This window comes from Prinia subflava, chromosome Z, assembly GCF_021018805.1.
Source record: "Prinia subflava isolate CZ2003 ecotype Zambia chromosome Z, Cam_Psub_1.2, whole genome shotgun sequence".
NCBI lineage: Eukaryota > Metazoa > Chordata > Aves > Passeriformes > Cisticolidae > Prinia > Prinia subflava.
Genome location: NC_086283.1, coordinates 98,917,809 through 98,939,429, shown reverse-complemented (window position 1 = coordinate 98,939,429; position 21,621 = coordinate 98,917,809).

Genomic DNA, 21,621 nt, shown 5'->3' with positions numbered 1-21,621 from the left:
GCTGGGATGTCATCCTTTTCTATCACTGTCAGCTCAAGAAAAAATAGGAGCAAACCTCACACCAAAGACACAAAGAAAATCTCTTCAACTATACCTGAGGAGCAGTACAAATGGCAGAAAGAAATGAGAGAACCTGTTTTTGTAGTTGCATTTGTTTTCATTCTTACTCACTTTTTTGCCCTGAATAAGACATATTGAATATTCAACCTGCAGTTTTCATTGTGGCTTTGTGATGCTGAATTAGATGGGCTCCTTCAGCCTGTGCAAATAAGAACTGCCCATTTGCCCTGCACTTTAAATCCTTGATAGTGTAGGGATTAACCACTTACTCTCTAAACCAAATAAATGCAGCCAGACTAATGTCCCAGAGGGTTTTTCAGTCATTCCGTGTCATCTGACATTTAAAAGTGTTTGGGTTTATATTTCCTTCGTATTCTGGACTTGTACCAGTAACCCACAACCAAAGCATTTCTGTTCCCTCAAAGCTGCCACTGCAAACACTTTTTGCACCGCTTGTCAGATGTGAAAAGAGGATGATATAATTGAGTCTGCTTTAAAAAAAAATCAAACTGACATAATATTGCTAGTAACTTGACAGCTTTATGTAAAGCCTTCCCCTGAAAACCCAAGCTGATCACACTGTTGAAGACAAGCAAAGGTTAGGGAGAAGGTTTAGGCTCTAGGACTCCTAGACTCAGCCTTTCAGAGGTTCGGTCATATTTAGCTTGCCCTTTGACATGACCCAGGCTTAAACAATAGCTTTGTGGATATGCTAAATGGCCACATCTTGCCAGTTGCTGCCAAATTAATGAGCCCATGTCATTTTTAGTTTACAGTTCAGTCATAAAGCAGCCAAGTGGAAAATGAGGCAGGGACCGTTAAGGAGTGTCACGCAAATTTTCAAAGGGTATAGTCCCTAATTCCTCACTGCCCCTTTCAGAAGTCTCTAATCATTGTTCACTTTCCTCCCCTTGATTTCTTCAGATCCTCTAAAGATCCCCCTCACTGAGCAAAAGAGGCTGGTCAGAGAAACTAGGTACTGGTGACTCAGTGCAGGAGAGTTGAGGAGGAGTAAAATGCAACCTGCACTCATGATTTGCACAAAAGTTTAAGAAATCTGAGTGGTCACCTGAATTCCCCAGCTCCCACTGGGAAGATACGTGCATGAGTGTTGCCTAGTTATGCAGAGCAGAAATGTTTAATAGCTGGAAGGGACCGAAGCAAAAGGAAGCTTTCACATTAAAAGGGGTTGTTTTAAAGGGAATCGTGTCCAGAAAAATGCTTGGAGAAAAGAAAAACCCATCATTTTCTATGGTCTTACATTATTTACAGGCAGGAAAATTTAAATCAATGAAACCTGGCAACCCATCTGCACTTTAGAACTCTTCTCTTGGTCTGTGGCTTAATCAAAAACCCAAAATTCAGTTCAGAGTTGCAAAGCTTTCTGCTTCAACACTACCAGGATGCATATGTTGTACAAGTGGTTTTACATGCTTTCAACCTGAAACCACCCAAATCTTGCCAGCTTTGCAGTCTGACTCTGGAATTTTGAGCAGCTCTGCTCTTCCCTGTCTCACTCAGCTCCCACCTGTGGTTTACCTCCTCCTGACAGCTGTACTGGCATATTTCCACATTCTTAATCCATCTTCTTCCATACCTTCTGTCCCTGTTTCTCACCAGCTGTGGACCTCATTCTTCTATTCCACAGCCTGGGCTTCTACCTTGGAAATGCCTCAGCTTCTCAAAGCTCAACTGTTGGATTTTCTTGTATGTGGCCTCGCCTGGATGCACAGGATTCTCTCCTTTGCAATTGTCAGGGATCAACGTTCACATTATCCTCAGGCAGCCTCCATGGTTCCCTATTCAACTCAAATTTGTCCTTGTTGTTTTTAAAGCCTGCCTCAGACATGCCTCAGGCTCTCTCATACAATTTGTCTCCCTCTGTTCCTCTTCTTGCTCTTCCTGATTGTCTTGCACTTGGTTTCCTGTGTCCCTTCAGGAGCTATGTGTATTCCTTGAAACTTTTACTAGTCCTGTTCAATTGAACAAAAAATGGTTTTGTTTCATGCTGCATTCACACCCTTTTGGCTCGAGTATAGAGGGTGAATTTGCTAGCAAGAATATTTGCAGACGCAGCGAATCTGAAGAATATAGGTCAGAATATTCTTGGAATATGAATAAAAGTATTTGCAAAGAAAGTCAGCTCTAGGAGGTATGTTCTTCCAATTGGGAAGCAGAGCGATTGTCACATGACCTCTGTGCCCATCCAAAATGTGAAACACATTTTACATTGTAAAGACAGAGTTTTCTCACGGAACCTCTTCCAAACCATTTACAGACCCTTGGTTAGATTGTGGTGCTGCACCACATGCCCTAAATAGAGAGCAGTTCAAGGCCACACAGGAAGAGCCAAAGAGATTGCGCCTGTCTAAGAAATAATTCCTCCCCAGGGTTGCCCCCTATGTGTGGAGGTGAAGCTGGTAGGAAAAAAAATATTTAGGTATATTTAGAACTCAGTCCTCAGAATACCCCTGGTTTTCTTGGGGTACACTTCAGGTCACCCTTCTCTCAACCCAAGCAAGCTTCTCCCAAAAGCAGGTATGGTCCTGTTCTGCTCCAGCCAGAAGCCTATTCCAGCACCACACTCATCTAAATATAAGGAAATCTATTCCAGTTCCCAGCCTTGCCTTGTTCTAGCTATTTCAGACACTTGTGTGTTTCTGATAAGAACACCATTAAGCTGTCATTAAGCTATTTTTTCCTGATTAAATGCCAGCCCATGTGGCTGCTTAAGCAGCAAGCAGATACTGTCTCAGACTGTTTCACTGGGCTAAATGCTGTTGCTCAATTTTAGTTTTCTCTTGTAAGATTAGTGCTTGTTTCCCTAAATGTGTTCCAAGTCAGCCCTTCTTGGCCTCTGCTCCTATTTGAATCCTTCTTTCTGAAATATGAGTGCTCAGGAAGGCACATTGTATTTCAAGGCTCCCACTGGTATCTGGGAGATCAGCATCAGTCTCTTTTTATCTAGTGGAAATGCCTCTTTTGGCATACACTGCAGCCACACTTGACTTATTCACTGCTATATCATGCCCATATCTCTTTTGTATTCCTGTTATATTCAAATGAAAATCTTAATTTTTATAGCAAAATCAATGCTACCTAGCAGTAAATGTACGATCTTAAAATTTGCACTGACTGTTATCCTATTTCCATTACTTCAAACCCAGTGTAATTCAGGTTTTCGTGTTATAAAATCTGGCTCACCACCATATTCCCTCCTTTTGTGTTGAAAACAAATATCATTAAAACATTTCTATGCTTTCTATGAAGCATTTTCTCTCCCATTAATTAAATCCTTTAAGAAGTTTAGCTCCAGATTAATCTTTGAAGAGCTCTCTCAGTAACCCTTGGCCAGTGAGATGCTCCTTTGGTTGTCTTGTTGATCTTCCACAAGTTCTGGTATCTTTCTTACATAAATTATTGATTTCTTGTGTAAAACGAAGTGAATATGTTTTACCAAGGCTGAGATAAAAGAGATCATTCTTATTTCCTTGTAACACTGTAGTTAATAAGGGAAATGCCATTCTTTTAGTCTTGCTTATTTCACCTTGTTCTAACTCAAATACTATTTTTCACTGACTTTTGTGTGTGTCACTATCCTTGTCTTAGAACTGGCATACCACTGAGGTCAGACTAAAAGGAGTAGTTTGCCAGTTTCCCATTCCCTAAAGCAGTATGTACAACATTTGCCTTCCTCTAAACAAATGCTACCAGATTTGATTTAACTCATTTATTCAGGATCCCATCACCACAAATTGCAGTCTTATCTTCCGCTGCGGTGTGGTTTTATCCCTAAATGTTTGTTCCGCTTCCCCCATGTATTGTTGGTTCAATTCAAGTTGTATCCTCCCACCTGGTTGTCCATCTTGTCCTAAACCTGCCCCTTGATCCAGATTGTTCCCTGCCCCTCCTCCTGCTGAGCTGTCAATCCTGCCTTGTGCCAGCCCCTTGCTTTGGAAATCCCCCTGGAAATCCCCTATTCTTGGAAGCCCTGGTTTGGTTTGTTCAAAGTGTTCCCCTCCCCTGTGCATCCTCACTGGCTGAAGCTTCGTAAACCCCGCCTTGTGCTCCTCCCCAGTCCTTTCCCTGTTGGGCAAAGATTTGTACCCGCCCCTAGATCATCCCCTGTATAAAAGTCCCTGCACAGGAGGGCTCAAGATTTTTTGTCCCTGGACCCTGCTTGGTAATAAACCACCTTGAAATCCAAACAGAAGATCTCTCCCTTGTTCTTATGTCTGCCTTCAGCACTTCAGCACACTGTGGGCTTTATATTTTTGGGCCTTAGAGATTTTAGCCTGCTGGTAGCTGCTAACTCCTTTCCCAAGGGAAAAGTTTCTTAGGAAAGCTTCTTCCCAAAGCAGTCTTGGCAAAACAAATATCCTTTTCCAAATGACCTTCCCCAGCAGTGGAGTAGCTAAAGTCTCTGCCTACTACACGATCAACCCAAGTTCAGTTCCTCTGAGAATCAGAAAAGCAAACACCACCTGGAGAAGGCACTTTTGGGAAAGGATAGTTGTTGGGAAAGGATAGTTGTTTTGCCAAGATTGCTTTGGGAAGAAGCTTTCCTAAGAAACTTTTCCCTTGGGAAATGAGTTAGAAGCTACCAGCAGGCTGAAATCTCTAAGGCCCAAAAATATAAAGCCCACAGCACACCACTAGCAGGAATATTTGCTGTAGAGATCAAGCCCTGCTCCACTGCTCCTCAGATCCCTTGGCATCTGGGAACAGCCACTCTCGCTGTGTTGTTGGGAGCTAGTGGGCAATTCCTTAACTTCAGTTTGTTAAGGAGTCAGGAAAGAGTTATCCCTTCCCAAACACTGTGCTCTCTATATCATGTTCCTTCTCAGAGGCTGCAAATTTCCATGCCTGTTCCCTCATTCTTAATTGTTTGCCCTGTTACCCTGTCAAGAACAAGGTCCTACAGAGAGGGAGGGAAAATTCACAGCTTCTCAGACCCCTTTGAGTATGTGGAAGATCCATTCCCCTTACTCTTCAGCAATACATGATCATCTTTTTTTTCTTCCTCACCTTCCTTACTCCTCTTTCACTTCCTTTTGCATGTGCTTGTCTTTGACCTCAGTATCCACCCCTGTACTTCTGGTGCTGGTACTTGCCTCCTCATTGCCTCTTTAGATCTTGTAAAGGACCTGAGCACAATGTGCCAACCTCATCCAACAAAACGTGTCCCAATACCTGTGACCAGGCACCACCTCCTCATCTTCCTGGCTTTTCCAAACTTTTCAAACACTCTGGTAAAGTAAAGCATAACGCCTGCAAGCAGATGCTCTTCAAGGAAGAAGAGCTCTGCTGAATTAACCCCACTGTACGACTGTGAAGACAATCACAATCTTCATTCAATGCATCCCTTCAAAATATATCATGATCAGTGGACAAACTTGAAACAAATTAGATTGGGTGCATGAGCTATATCCTGAGAGAGGAGGAGAGACAAATAAATAATTGGCATGAATAAAACTATACTTAAAGTTGCTCACTCTAGTGTGCAAAAAGTCTTTCTCTCTCTTTCTCTTTACATTTCTTTCTTCTTCTTTCTGTCTTCATTTCTCTGCCATCTCCACATTTCTCCATCATTATTACCGTTCCCTGGATTTCCCAACAGCTGCTAGAAAGCATCTGAGAACACCATCTCTTCAGAATGCTTCATTCTGAAGTCATGGAGGTGTAAGGTACTGCTCTGCTGCTTGCTGCAAGATACCAGTCCAAAGTCACTACAGGAAAATGCTGGCACTGGTTTTAGTTAACCTCTCTGGTGAGGTGCATGGAATAGTGGTCTCACTTGAACCCTTCACAACAATTATTTCTCCAAACATATCATAATCCGTGGGGAGAAATGGGGGCAAGGAAGATCAGAGTTGGGCTGCTCAGAAAACTGACCATCTGGCTTTAGAGAAGTGTCCAGGACCAACAAAAGAGATACTGAGTTACTGCAGTAGTATCTACACAAAATAATTTTGATTTTTTTTGGCAGCAGAGAAATATAGATCACTACTGACATACCAGCTTTCTGTGTAGTGCTGCTGCTCTTGTGTCCTGCAGAGAAACCCTCTCTCTTGAGTGGCTTAACTTGCCAGAGGGGTGGGCACGTGTTGTGTTGGCTCTTCCTGCACCACAGCAGAATGAGCAGCAGAGAGCTGCAACTCCTTATACAGCTAGAGTTTCCAGAAGAAAAAAAAAAAGAAAAGCACAAACCCCAAAATACCACCAGATCTAAGTTACAAAATCCTTAGTGGAAGACTGACATTTTCTTCATTTGAAGCCAAAGACCACAATGCCACGGAAGACATAATTCACAAGACAGGCTTGTAACCCTGACCGAACACTTCTTTCTGTGCAGATGGACTTTTAGACTATGCACATATCCAGTAGGATGCAAATCTTGGCTTAGACAGTTATAGATGAAGTATTTGAAAGGCAAATGTATTTCTAATGGCAAAAGCTCATACTCAAAGTCACTGAAGAGCTGTTTATTATATTCTAATCTCTCATTTTGTGGGTATTTTACCCCTCACCTTCTGACCTTGAGCACTCTGCACAGCAGTTCTGAAGCTGCTCCAATTAGTTACTTAGAACATAGGCTGACATGGTCCAGTGGCTTGGCATCTACAGACATTTAGCCATAACCTGAGCAGCTAGATTTGCTTTAATCCCATAAAAAGTAGGCAGGAATACGACTGTGCCAGATTATCAAATGAGACAAACTAACTCTGCATCACTGGTCTCAGTGATGCTGTGCTGATTGAATCCATTGAAGCATTTGGCCTCAATATATCCTAGAGAAACAGTTTTTCAGAAAAATAATCAATGCAAAACACTGTTGTCATTGGAAAGCCTGGAACTGATGCAAGTTAGAATTACTCAAGTTCTTTGGTGTGATATTTAAATACCAGTGTTTGAATGCCAGGGAACTACAGGCCAAAGAAACCGTTCCAAGTTGGATTTGGTAAGCACGGGGTTTTCCTTTAAAGCACATTAGTCAGACAAGTTCAGTCAAAAGTCATATATGAGATTATTAGCTCTTGTGCAGGGGTTGTCTCATTTGTGTTGGCTCTTCAAACGCTCTGGAAGCTGTACTGAGCAAAACACTGAACAGCTGAAGATGGTTGTGCTGGAGGCAGGCTTTTTTCCATGCCTTCCTCACTGTGCCTCCGCTTGTTTTTGGAATCCCACAAGAAACAAATTCCATTCTTTCAATCATAGTTTTGGGAAAGCAATTCTGCAAAACGGAGGGAAAAATATTATGACGAAGCCTCTTTTTTTCAGCTTTCTTAGGATTAAAGACAATGGACACTGTGGTGTCTCATATAGTTAAACAAGGGAAGAGACCCAGCAGTGATGAATAACATAGTCATGTTAAAATAATGTTTCTAATGCTAGGATTCCAAGTTGTGAAATGGCCACAGCCCCTTGAATATATTGTGAGAAAGCCCCTAATTCCCTGCTTATTAATTCTGTCATGGAGCATGTTCATTAATGAATTAAAACTTGATTAAAGCCAAAATAAACCAGGATGTGGGGCCCTGTAGGTGACCCTTACAAACTGACACCTTGGGCTCATGTAAAGGTGAGCAGCCTGAAGGGACCAGCTCAGGGAGCAGCAGAGGTTCCTCAACAGCATCCTGAAGCTCCCAGTAACCAAAGCACCCACTGGACAGCACTGGAAAGTTCTAGAACAACCATGAAAACTCAGAACTAGTTGGACTGTTTGCAAAGACCACAGAGACTGGAGGACCTTTTGGACACAGGGCAACCTGTGTAGCCTGGCAGGTGAGTTATCTAGTGAGGTGCCTCCCAGGTGAGCCTGGATCACAGTAAGTCCTCCACCAATAACCCAGTGGCTGGAGCTTCACATGGGAGTTCCTGTGTCCTTCTCTTAGGATGTGTTGTAAGATATGAAACTGTGGACACCTTAGTCTGACTGGGTAAGCCTTGTGTTTTATGTCCTTGTGACTTTATCAGACAGAGGGGCTGGAGCCTAACTTTCTTCAAGTATAACAGGAGCACCAGGAAAGACAAGCTATAGCAGACATGTTCTTCCAGGCAGTGAAAGCAAAACAGCTAAATCCATCCTCCTGTCTCTGACACTGTGGCTCTTCTGCTCTTTACATTCTATTTTCATACCATATATCCCACGTAACTTGGAAACCAAGTTCATATTCATGAATGATGAATTTATTTTATTGATCTTTCCTCTAGATTGGCCCAAAGTTGAAGTGCTCTTGATAACCAATACTGTCAGCACTCCAACAAATGGAAGAGCCAACAAGTACCTCTCAGCCTGAGCTCCCTCTCCCTCCCTCTACTCCACTGGAAGTCTCAGCTTTCAGCTGCATTGACCTTCGGAATGGCCTGTAGCTGTCTTTCAGTGGGAAGCCCAAGCAACCACTTTGAACATGGTTTAGGCACAGCAGCCTCTGTGAATTTATTCTGCACTGTGTTCTGCTTCTGTATTCAGTTACAAGCATTATTTGGCTCTGAAGACAAAAGAACTTGGAAGTTACTTTCACCATGTTAATTTTATTTCAAATCATGTAGCTCTAGAACTGGAGCAGTGCCTCCTGTACATCAATGCCTCTCGAAGTATAGCCAAAGCCAAAAATACACTTCAAAGCAAGTTAAAGGTGCATGTGAATGCATAAAAATGTGTTTTGCCTTTTCCCCGCAACCTTCTCTGCTAACTGTGAGACTGGAAGTGAAACTGTTGGAGTAAGAGCCTATAGGAAATACAGAGAAAAAGAGAGGGCAGGTGGAGAGAGAGGGAGAAAGAGTAAGTCCTCTTTCCCTCTTTTACAAAGGTCTTTTTTTCTTTAATTTCATGGATTAATGAAAAACAGCCGAAGGGAGTTGTTAGAAATTTGTGTTCTATAAACATGAAAAAAATATCCCTTTTTTCTGCACTCCTTCTCTGTATCTAGTAGTAATAAGTCCTAGTTACAGATCTGAAATAACTGATTGGTATCTCCAACTTGCACAAATGCACAATGCACAAATAAGGCAGTCAGTGTATTCCGAGCAGAGAAAAGTTAATGATTATCATGTTTATAGCTTGAGTTAAAATGAGAAAGCCATAAAGACAAACTTCTGATAAGGTAATACCAATATCCTCATGAACTGTGAGTTTTCTACTGGGCACCAAGGTCTCCAGTCTCATTACTGAGCCACTTGGACAAGCTGCTTACAAAGTTGTTTAACTTAGCAGGACTAAATTTGGCAACTGTCTGTAGGAACACTGGCATAACTCCTTGCTTTGGTTAGCTGCTAATATGCTAGACCTCCTCTTGGGTGTAACTCTAAAGGAGTGCTATTTTTTCCTTTTTTTTTTTTTCTTTGAAAATCCAACAGAGTCTATCCAACAAGAAGTCTGCACTTCTAAATTGCAGTACGCAGCTTATGTGCATATTGGTGCACACCAAGTGCCTACTTTGGCTGTGTCACTTTAAAATAGATGGGTCTTTCATGAACAGCATGAGGAGTGGAAGAACCTGCCCAAGCCAGAGAGGGACCTTTGTCTTCAGAGCCCAGACCCTCAGCAGTGACATGTGCCACTGCCTCTGTGACTGCCCATCTGCTCTGCAGCATGCTGCCACAGGTGTAGACTGTCCTTGTTTCTGCCTTTTACATGTGCTCATCCAGACACCTGGACAAGTGTCTTTTTGTTTCATTAATGTTGTCAAGGTTGTTATTTACCCTGCAGCTAGAGCTTCACACAGCAAAAACCTCGTGTAAAGCATTACTGAGGTATGAGCAAGGTTTTCCAAAACTTAGCATGATCGCTCTTGCAGTCACTGAAATTGGATTAGAACTCAAGCCTTGAAACACAGAAGAGATTGGAGAGGTAAGATCCATTTTGCCTGCTAGAAAAAAAAACAGTAGTCAGCTGGATGGCATCTCCTGTATTGCCCTAAAGATTATGGCTAACTGATTAGGATGAATGGTTGCAGACAGTAAAGGAAAAGAGGGAGGAATAGCTATGAAGCTCATATAAAAAGTGCAGTTGCATCACACTTTAGGCAGAAATTAAACCCTGTGGTATTTTTACAAACATTTGCCTGTGTAGAACAAAAGGATGAAAGCTCTAAGCTCCCATTTAGATACTTGAGAGGTCTCAGAACACTGCAGATAGCCAAGAACTGCTGGTGAAATATTCAGGCTTTTTCTGTGCGTTAAATCTGGAAAGGGAAAAAAAATTCTCAAGAAACAAAGAGATAAAACTGAATAAGCAAGCATAATTCTTTATTTCATAAAGATTTGGAAAACAAAAGGAGCTTCTTGGGAGATTATGTATAAGGAGATAGATCAAGCTTTTACATTTTATAAGATAATAAAACAACTATAGAAAATATTTTCTAGTGCTGATTATCATAGGTATGAGAAACAATAATATATTGACTGTGTGGGCACCATATGGCATTGTGTGTTGAGCTTGTGCTTTGCTGGTCAACATACAGCAATGAATGGCTGGATTTAGTTAATTTGTTCATGGGGTTTTTTGATATTATGCTACACATAAGGATTGCACTTCAAAATAGGTTTCACAAAAAAACTGAGTAGAACTGAATCTGTAATTAGAGGATTCCCAATGGTATGGTAATTTTTTTTGCTTTTGGCACAGCTGGGAACTAAAAGTATCCTTATTGGCAGAAGTACCTTAAGCCTCTCTAAATGTTAAAGGGTTACTATTACTGTTACTGCTACCAATTACTATTTTCAATTCCTAACCAACTAATGACTCTCCAAAAGTAATCAGAAAGACAAATGCTGTCCCCATATTACAAAATCAGCGGAAGTAGAAAGAAAAAGCCTTGCACTTGAGAAACAATTATTTTTCTTGTAATTTGATGGCTAGAACATGACATCAAGCAGCAGTCCAACAAATTCCAAGTGTGTGACTCCCAGCCACCTGCCAGGAGCTGCTGCTGGGCTGGTCAATATGCAGTTCTTGCTGCCTTTTGTGTTTTGGATTGTCATCATTGCAGAGATAAATTTGGAGCTCTACAGAATCCTGTCTCTTGGGCATTGCTAACACTTGGAAGCAGAATGAGCTTTTAGAAGTGGAGTCACCAGAGTGGCTAAATACCACAAAGGCAGGCCTGGCACGGGGAGAATGGGAATTCCACAAGGTAGGCATGAGACATATACACAGTAAACAAATTAGCCAATCCTAAATCAGCAAATTAAGAAACAAAGAAAAATAAATTGCAAGAAAACATGTTGTGATGTTGCATTTTCCCCCCATAGCCCACAGCCCATCCCAAGGCCACATTATGATCTGAGAAATCCTCATTGGACTTTAGCCTTGATGAACAGTGCCTGGGCTCAGGTTCTCTTGAGCTTATTAGAAACACTGTCTGCTCCCAGAAACTCGTGTTTTCTAACAAGCTTATTTTTTTTTTAAATGAATAATCTTGGAGACTTATTTTTTTCTTGCCTAAATAACAACCCAAGCGGATAATGTTTTTGTTATCAAACTTTCAAAGTTACCAACCTGAATTGTGGCCAGGGTGGAAAATTACTCTGACTAAAGCCCACTCTCCTGCAACCCTATAAACAGAGGTCCAAAATGAGAACCTTTGAGATTTTCTGGACCACAGCAGGTTGTGGACAGTGACCTCTCCCTCTGAGCAAGGCTTCTCAGAGCCAGAAAACTCTCAAGTTTGCCATACTCAGAGGACCACTGAATGACAAGGATGGATGGCACTGGGGATAGCCTTCAGAAAAATGTGAACATGGGGCAGAAACACTCCCCAGGGAACATCTTGGTGATGCACTGTGCAAGGGGTGCTCCCAGGACCCTGAAATCCACTTTAATGACCCACTTTGCATCACCTCCTCTCTCAGGTTATTTTCTAAATTGTCACATATTTTTATCAGTTTGCAGCTCAAATTGGAAAGTAGCTAGCTTGCTGGCAGTAATTTCATAGAAAATGAGCTCTAACTTTGGTGGCATTAATATTATGTAGTCTTCTGATCGCTATAAATTGGGTTCCTTTTGATATCTCCTGTTGCCAGGAAGCTGACCCATCACAGTTCCAAATTTGTAAGTATTATTACCAAGATATTCTAGCAAATATATATTTGTATTTATACATGCAGTTATATACTTTTAATTCATGTATTTAAAAAATACTTCAAGTTGGCATAAGCCCATATAGCATATACCCAAAGGACAATATGCAGCAACACTCAGCAATAGGTGTTTATAAAGACCTGTACTGCCTGAACTAATCTCTCTCCCTCTACATTGCTGTTTCTCTGCCTGTGGAGCTGGAGACTGTCTGAAGGAATTATGGAAGACCCCCGTAATACAAATAATTATCAAAGCAATCTGGCTGAGCAAAACTGTTTAACGGATGGCAAGCTGCTTCACACTGTGCTGCATTATGCTTTACCAATCAAATGCCTCAGTAGTTAATTCATTGAGCTCTTCATGGATTAAACAGGCTAGAGTGCACTCATGCTCTCCTTGTGCAAAAGGAGAAGATTTGGCTCAAATGTTGATTTGCAACATGTCAAGAAATGTTTTCTTCAATTAAGTAATCTCATACTTAAAAGAGAGTTCCATGCCAGAAAAATAAACAGTGCAACTTTTCTATACACACTCAGCAGTTACATGCAGGACAATCTTATGATTTCTGTGAGGCAGCTCTTGATAGCCAGGAATTAATATTTGTATCAGAATCACAGCTACAGAAGTATTAGGCAAATTTTGGGTCCAATTACATCTGTGTACATTATAGTCAATTCATTTCCAGTGGATCTACACAGGTTTAGTAATCATAACAGAGAGAAAACATGCCTTTCAAATTGGTGCTCCTTAGTGAAGAAGAATTAATGCACAAACTGTGCTTCACACAAACTTCACTATAAGTACTCTTTTTACACAGCTTAGTTCCTCACAGAAGGTTTTTTCCCCTCTGGTGTGAAACTAATTGATTGGAGTAAAAATAGGTAATTATTACTAAAAATAACAACAGGCATGTCTTCTCTGGTCTTCTCTCCTAAGTAGATCAGAGATACAAAGCTAATCACCCTCCTGAAATGGATCAAACAAAACAAGAACTCCATCACTGTCAGACAAAAGAAAGATATATGGTTTTATCTCACTTCCAAGCCCAGTGACAAGTGGCTGACCATACACATCCTAAGGTCTGTGCAGTTACAGCAGAGCTGATTTTTTGCCTTGGTGACAGGATGTTCACATTAGATAAGGTAGACCTAAGGAATATATTTTCACAGGGCTTTGTGATGGCATAGCTGAATTATGAATAATTACTGACATCCCACCTGACAGCCCAAGCAGCACACCATTATGCAGCTCATTGGATCTCCTGGGAAACTGGCAGTAAGGCAGCTTTGCTTCTCCCTGCAGTTTTGCTCACCCAGCTGCAGTAACTGGCATGCAGTGGAGGAAGGCTGAGCTCCTTACTCTGCTGGGACACATGCAGCAGTGAACAAAACCCCAGGAGTGTGACCCTGAGGTGAGGGGACACAGGCAACTGGGGAAACCCACACAAACATATGGCCCAGGTCATCATTTGGTCCCTTCACCAAGCTTTTAGAAATCACAAGCTGTGGTGGGGTTGCTGGATTTTTTTTTCAGTTGGGGGGTGGGGGGCAGATTTTTATTTTAAGGGGGACACTTTTAAAACTTGAAATAGCGAGTCAGCACCTTGTTTCGTATTTCCTAGGAATAAAAACATCTGTGATTTTCTGTTACTTATAATGAAAAGCACAAAACAAACAGTTCTTAAAAATGTGGACAACCTAAATATCAACTATATCTATTGATTTGCCCTCAATGCCAGGGTCAGATCAGGGGAAAACCATGCCAGAGAAACTGATAATCTGCCAGGGACTGGATACCCCACCACCAAATCTAATAATCTCTGCTGGAAGCCTTAGGAGATGGTGGTCTGGCTCACACCCTATTGCTCTGAGCAGAAACTCGAAGATGCTGCTGGGTCCTTTGCAGGGTTAGTGACAAGGAAGGCATGTGAGGCACCATGGTTCCCTGCTGCCAGCCTTACACCACCTCCTCCTGGGTGTGATCCCACCGAGGCCAGCTGTCCTGACAGAATATTATGCACCTGCTGATGATCTGATTGGAGGGCTCCACCCATCCCCATTAAATAACACAGCCTAGGAAATTGGCGCAGACTTTGTCTTGGGTTATGTAACCAAAAAAAAAAAGTGTATTCTATTTCATCTGTTGAAAGCAGTTGGGGGATGGTTTGTTTTCTCTTTATCTCTTATAACTCCAGGGGGAGGAGGGCGGATGCCTTCTGATAACAGCCCAGCTGTTAAACCAGGTGGGGCAGTGTTTGTGATCTCTGTCACCACTGCCCACCCTCGGGGATATCTTCTGTTCATGGGCCATTGAGGCTCACCAGTGCCTGACACATTCCATCATCCATTGGGAGATGCTGCACCCAGTGGGGAGGAGCCAACCATTCCCTACCAGATAAAAATGGGGACACAGGGACCCCAGACATTCCTCTTTTCCACTGGATTCCCAGAGGAAGACTGGACTCATCTCACCACCACTGAACCTGTCTGCAGGATCATCTCTACTCAAACAGAACCACATCTGTCACTCCAGGAGGATTTATTTGGGCTGCTTCCAACACCCTGGCCAACAGAGTGTCAGGTTGTATTCCTGACTCCGTCAGGGTTTTCTAGGACTTTTGTTTGTTTGTTTTTCATTTTTTTACTGTTTTTGTTGTTTTGGGGTTTTTTTGGGGGGGAGGGTGGGTTTGTTTTTGTTTTATTACTGCATTTGTATTTTTAATATTCCTAGTAAAGAACTGTTATTCCTATTCCCATATTTTTTGCCTGAAAGCTCCTAATTGCAAAATTGTAATAATTTGGAGGGAGGGGTTTTTACATTCTCCATTCCAAGGGAAACTCCAGTTTTCCCTGACAGATACCTGTCTTTCCAAACGCAGACAGACATGGTCCCTGACCCATCCATGCAGGCATTGATACCAGATTTGCAGATGTGTTCCAGCAGGACAGCCAACATGCTCTGGGAAAAACCCTGATGATGTTGCCCATATGGAGGATGAGATACAGTGACCAGCACAGACACACTGTAGAAATTGAGGCTTTACTCCCATATTCCCCAGTTCTGTAGTTTGTACTGATGCTTATATATGAAGGGGTAATAAAACACTTTGGACATGAGGCAGATTTGAATTCAAGAGCAGGAAGAGGATAGCATTCATATAACAAGCTAGAAATAGTGAAGTGGCCATCCTCCAGCAATGAACACAAGTATTAGTGAAAGCATCTAATAAATTAAATCATGGCATAATAAACAATTACTTAATCACAAAATTACAATGGATTTTAAAATTCAGGTTAAAATTATTTTTAAAAAGTTTTAGATTTTCCTGGCACTGTGCAATGTTTAGGTTTTTAAAAAAGGGTAGAAACTTCTTCTGGGATGGGAGAAAAACAAATTCCTGCTGGTGGCTGGACTCAAGCAGGTACCACTGCCCTGCATCTGAGGTAACATCTCTCCTTGATTCTGCTTTGCCTCTTACCAGAGGAGGCTTAGCAAAGTCATTAGCTTTTCTTCTTGTCATTGTCTAGATGGGGATAAATCTTTACTTTACCTTCTGTGCATGGGCTTTAATTTGCTCTAACCTTTGCCACAGAGATGCTGCAAGGACTAAGTGCAGCATCACCTGTAAGATGTAAATAGAATCCCACTAAGGAGCTGGCAGTGAGCAGTGCAGGCAGTAGTGAGCAAGCTCTTTCCCATCAAATTCCTGTTGTGTTTCAGATGAGCTGTTGGGTGCAGTAGGTGCAGCCCTGTGGAGTTCACCACAGGCACACACATACCCTTTCTGTTTCATTTGCAACGCTGACACCCTGTTCCTACAGCTGCAGAGACTGGGATTTGTTTCAATGGGTTTAACTGGGCCACTGCTTGTTCCCAGCTTCCTGTTGCTTTGATCATGGTTTTCCAGCTCTCCTCATGTAAGCTGTATCCTCCAAGGTGGATTTTCTCCTTTCCTGTGCTGGGCCAACACATCTAAGTGACCTTTGATTTTTTTCCTCTTCTTCTTCCCTTTTTTTTTTTTTTTCCCCTTTGGCGCCTTTTTTTTTGTTTTGTTTCTGACTCACCATATGCGAGATAATTGTGCCCACGGGAATTCCTTTCAGAGTACCTAAGCACAAAAGAAAAACACCCGGCCAGTTCTTTTTCTAGAGCAGTACAAACATTTCCTTAAACCTAAGTGTCTCAGGAGGGGCATTGACAGAGGGCTCCTTTCACCCAGAAAGCCCACTCTGAGCCTCAGCCGCCTCCTGCATTCTGACATCACTGATGGAGCAAAAGTTTTGCCAGTAAAAGCAGTCAAGTCCTTTGATTCCAACTTTATGACAATGGAAGGGAGGCCAGGGCCAATCATGCTGTGGTGGGGTTTATTAATGGAAAAGGGCAGTGGGAGCCAGTAACTCTCTGGCAACTTTGTTCCTTTGACTACTGTCCCCCTGCCTTGCACTTGATGGATGGAAAACTGCATGCTCTCCTCTTCAGGGATAGCTTTCCCATGCTAATAATCTCCCCAGTAAGAAGGCCTGGACTAACATTAGGAACTTGCACAGCTTGGGAAGGGCAAAGCAGATCTTAAAACCACCCATGTGATTTGATGGCTGCAAGGAACCATGCTAAGAAAATATCCCTGTACTCTGAACTCATCTTATTAAGGGAATAAATCTGATTTCTTCTTTGAGCTCTCCTCCCCTGTGGTCTGAACTGCTAACCCCTTGGTTTTAATAGATGAGTTATGTCCCTGGACAATGACACAAAAATTTTAGTCCTATTTTCAGCATATCCCAAGAAAATGAATTGTGATCTCTCCTCAGAACTGTTTCAGAATGCTTCTGTCCGTCACTGCACTAACAAAAGATGGGGCTGACAATTAGCTTATCAAGGGCTCAATTTTCCCAGCTCCAGCATGGTTGTGTGCTGAGGAAAGGGATTTTGTCTCTAAATCCCAAACTGTGGAAAGGGCAGATGGGCATTGCTTTTCCCCCCTTCCCTGCTCTGCCACTAAATTTGCCAGCACATTCCTGGAACTTGTCCTCCAAAGCAAGAACAATCCCCATTCCATAGACCACTGAAGAACAACAGAGATAGGGGGACTTTATTGGCCAAGTCAGCTTTAGGGAGGACCAAAATCAAAGTAAGGAACAAGACAGGCCAGAGCTTGGCTGGAAGGTAAGAAAGAGGGGGAAATGCCACTTCACTGGGAAAGAAGCTGGTAGGGGACCTAAATGCCTCTTTCTTTCTTCACCAACCACATCACAAAACAAGTTGCAGCACAGAAGTTTTAGTCCTTCCCTCTCCACTTTGTGCTGCAAAGCACTCTCAGTGCAGTCAGAAGTCACCCAGTCTGGATGGTTACTCGTGGACCTTTGCTGGGCACCAACAGGGAGCCAAGCACATAAATTGCATCCTGAGCAGAAGCTCCTGAACACACCTCCAGGGAAGCAACAGCCATAGAGGATGTGAAGCTCTTGGGAGAAGAATTTTGCAGCACAGTCTAAGATAACTGAAAGAGAAGAACTTTCAGAATTTCAGATAAAATTCTGAAAGAGAAGAACTCCATGAGAGCCCATGCTTTAGGGCATACTTTGGGTGTGATGATTTTATTTGTTTGTAGGAAAAAAAAAAAAGAAAAAGGAAGTATTTAATTTGAGCTAAACATCTCCAACATTTGTAGTTGCAGAATACAGTTATCAGAACAATCCTTGCTAAGAGATGTTGCGGATAAGTATACAACAATTTATTCCTCTCTTTGTCTGATAACTAATAAGACATCTCTCTCCCCGAAAGTGTACAGCTTTGGATAATTAAATCTTCTTAAAAGTGCATAGAAAATAAAACCTACGTTGAAATACAATTTATTAATCAACAGGTCGGGGGGGGTGAGGATGCCAACTGTCTTGGGATTTGGAATTTTTATGACATGGACTCAAATTCATAAGAAAAGTTTGATATGTGTAGGTGGGGGGGGAGTGTACAAAATATATAAGTGCTAATGTTCACAATATGCTGGTCAAGTTTTTTATAGCAACTTGAAACCAGAATTTATAGAGTGCTATTAAAATGTCTTGGTTGTATGTGTTAGACCTTGAAGGCAGCATGATTAGCCTAATTTTTATATATTTTATAGGATGAAGAAGAATGTGGCTGTGCATCCCAGCATGTGAGCGAGTTTATCAAGTACAAGACAGCAGCCAGAACAACAGGAAATAGCATAAGAAAGCCCAACTCCTGGTTGGCAGAAGCACATTGACCTCTCCTTCATGTCACTGGGTTTAGTACTCCAACCTCGCTGTAAAAGCTTCTTCCCTGAGCCCGGGTTCATAAACGTGTTAGTGGTCCTTGATGTTCCCAGCAGAGGACAGCAAGGAAAACACAGCCCTGAATAGCTCACATTGATTGCAGCAAATACAGAGCAGGAGGGTCAGAACCATTTCCCAGCCCAGAGCCAGTGCTTTAGAACTGAGCAGCTATTCATAGCCACTGGATCCTCTCCAAGCCGTGAGCGTAGATTTTTCTTGTATCATCTCTGCAGAGAGGAACTGCGGTCCCCAGTGCCTCCCGCTTGATTCGGATAGACTGTTTATTTGTTTAGTCCTGTAATGATATTATCCACAGGGCTAGAGCCACACAGGGAGGATTAGGAATTCCTGGGGGAGAAGCCGTGTGTTTATTACCCTGACAGCCCCGTGTGACACAAGCCAACAGTTATTTGTAGCTGTTCTTCCCCTCTGAAAACCTGGAGCGTGCAGCGGTGGGGCGGAGGTGCCAGACTGATCTCGAAAAGTCTCAAGGCGAAGAGGCTGTCACGGGGAAAGTGGATTTAGCCTGCTGGAAACTCCTTGCTCAACTACCTGCAAGCTGCTCTGCATCTGGATGTTTTTGAATGCAAATGACGGGAGGAGGCATCAAAGACCGAAGTGTTTCAAACACTGATGACACTCTCGAACCTGTGCATTTAACCTGCCTTTCAAGAGTATTTAATAAGTCACGCAACTCAGATTAAAAAAAAAAAAATTTAAAAAATCCTGCGTTTTTAAAACAACAAATAAAAAAGCACCGGCACAAAAAGCTCTTGCAAGTATGTGCACAAACCCAGCGAAAGGCGAAGAGAGGCCAAGGGGGAGGAAGAAGGTTGTTGGGTTGGGATTTTCTTCCTTTTATTTTTCTTTACAAAAAAAAAAAAAAAATCGTTTCCTATTCTAATAAATATTTAATCATGGAAAGGGAGGGGAAAGGCCAAAAGTAACAAAGAACTGTAGGTTGTTTAGATTGCTGGGGAACTCCCTCTCTGCAGCTGACCACTGCTACATGTAGGTTAATTTCCACATGGAGCTGGAGAAATTCTATCCCCGGTTTGTGAAGTATGGGTCAGCCGAAGCATGTTAATCTGTTTAGCATGTGTGCTTCGTGGAGGTGCCAGACCACCGCCGCGCAAGAGCAAAAGCAGCAGCAACCACGGTCCTTTGGGGTAGTTAATAAAGACTTAAAGGGAAACAAGTTTGTAAAGGTTTCAGTTCGTGCACCGTGCCAGCTTTGGACATTTCAGGCTCCCAGCCCCAAGGACCAGAAAACTGAGAACTCCCCGGGCTATTTATTTATTATTATTTACCTGTGCAGCCGGGGGAAGAGCGGGAAGGGCCGTAGTGCTACCTCTCCCCGTGAAAAGGGGGCATCATCTGAGTCTCCCCAACACTCGAGGGGCTCCCCGAGCCCCCGCAGCCCCGCACACAAGTGAATCCTCACTGCTCTGGGTAGACAGAGATGGTTTTGGAACCCCTGTTTTAACCTGCACCCTTCCCGAGGCAGATCCTCACTCCCATCTGGAGGCTTGGGGAGCCGTACGAGCCGCTGGATGAGATAATAGCGAATAAAACTCCGTGGGGTTATTCCTACAGCCCCCCACAATGCAGACTAATCAACGCCTCGTCTCTCGCTCGGGGATGAGCTGCGAGACATGTGGCGCTCGGGCTGACACGCCACTTCTCCCTCATCATTTCTTTTTTCCCCTTTGAAATTCTAGACACTTATTAAAGCATTTTTAAATAATCAAAATATTTGCTGATGAGTATTTATTTTGACAAGGGTTTTGGGCTGGCTTTCGACTTTCCGTCCAACTCTATACACTGCAGCATTAATTTACTATGAAACCAAATGTGGTTGAGATTACCCTGCCTCGACGCTGGATTTCAGTCATTCGGGAGGAGTTTTTCTAGCAGATGAAATGAACAGTCGCAAATAGATCTCGCTGCGTTTTCCAGCGTGCTTTGCCACGTGTTCTTCGGAGCCAGAGGAAGCTGGGCACGGATCAAGAGGAGAAATACCCCGCGAACAGATAGATAGCGTGGAAACAGGGGAACAAGGACATTCACGGGCAGTGCCGTGGTGTCCCAGGTGTCCCTGTCCTCGCCGTGTTTAGAGGGGACAAGCGGGCGCTGCACGTCGAAGATCAGAAGAAGCCACGAGCTGGGACGGGGTCAGGAATCCGGATCCGAACTGCTCCAGCCCGGAGGAGTTCCGGACAGTGCCCTTCCACTGCTGGGCTCTCGGAGCCCAACCCCGGGAAGGAAGCCCCAGGTCGGACAATTTCCACCCGCCAAGGCGGTTCTGTGTCTCCAGGCCTTGGGCGCTTTCTGTTGCTTAATGCGTTGACGGCGATAAGATCACAAGGACGGGGACAGAGGCAGAAGCAGCCGCGACACAAATGCATTTGTGTGAGCTTCTGCCCGCTCTCCTGCTGCCTGGCAGACCGGCTCCCAGCCGTTCTTCCACCAGTAATACCCACGGGCGCTGTTCCCCTTGTCTCTTCCTCGCTTGCGGGGAGCAGTGGCAGTGGTCACCCTCTGGCTCGTCATCGAGTTGGGGTCGGGCTCCTCTCAGCAGATCCAACTCCCTCCCAGAGACGAAGTTCAGCGCCAAAAAAACCCTGTTAGGTTCCCCTAAACCCTGTTAGGTTTCATGACATCTTCAGTAGTTTACTTTGCCCAGCAAAGCTGGGGTTTTGGGGGGTATGTTCGTTTGTTTGTTGGTTTTTTGTTTGTTTGTGGGGTTTTTTTGGTTTTGGTTTGGGGTTTTTTTTTTCTTTAATATTTTGGCGGGTTTGTTTGTTGGTACGTGGGTATTATTTGTTGTATGTTGTTTGCACGCACTTGTCTCGTTTAGGATTTTTATTAATTCTGAAAGAACGGGTCGAAACCTGAATTGTGATCTGTCTTTTATGCTGGCACTCCTTTCCCTCGCTGTTCCCTGTACTGACAGAAGACACTTAGGGTCACTTTATGGTCACATGGACGGCAGCTCCATGCTTGACGTTGCTTCTGAAACCAACCTGACATGTCAGTAAAACTCACTGACACTGGCACCGAGCATCCTTGGGCCGGGGTGTACAGGAGAAGGCGTCAACTCTTTCACAACAGGATATCCCTCACAGTTAATGCTTGCAGAGTCAACACACGCACGCACAGAGATGTTTTAAATTTTTTCTG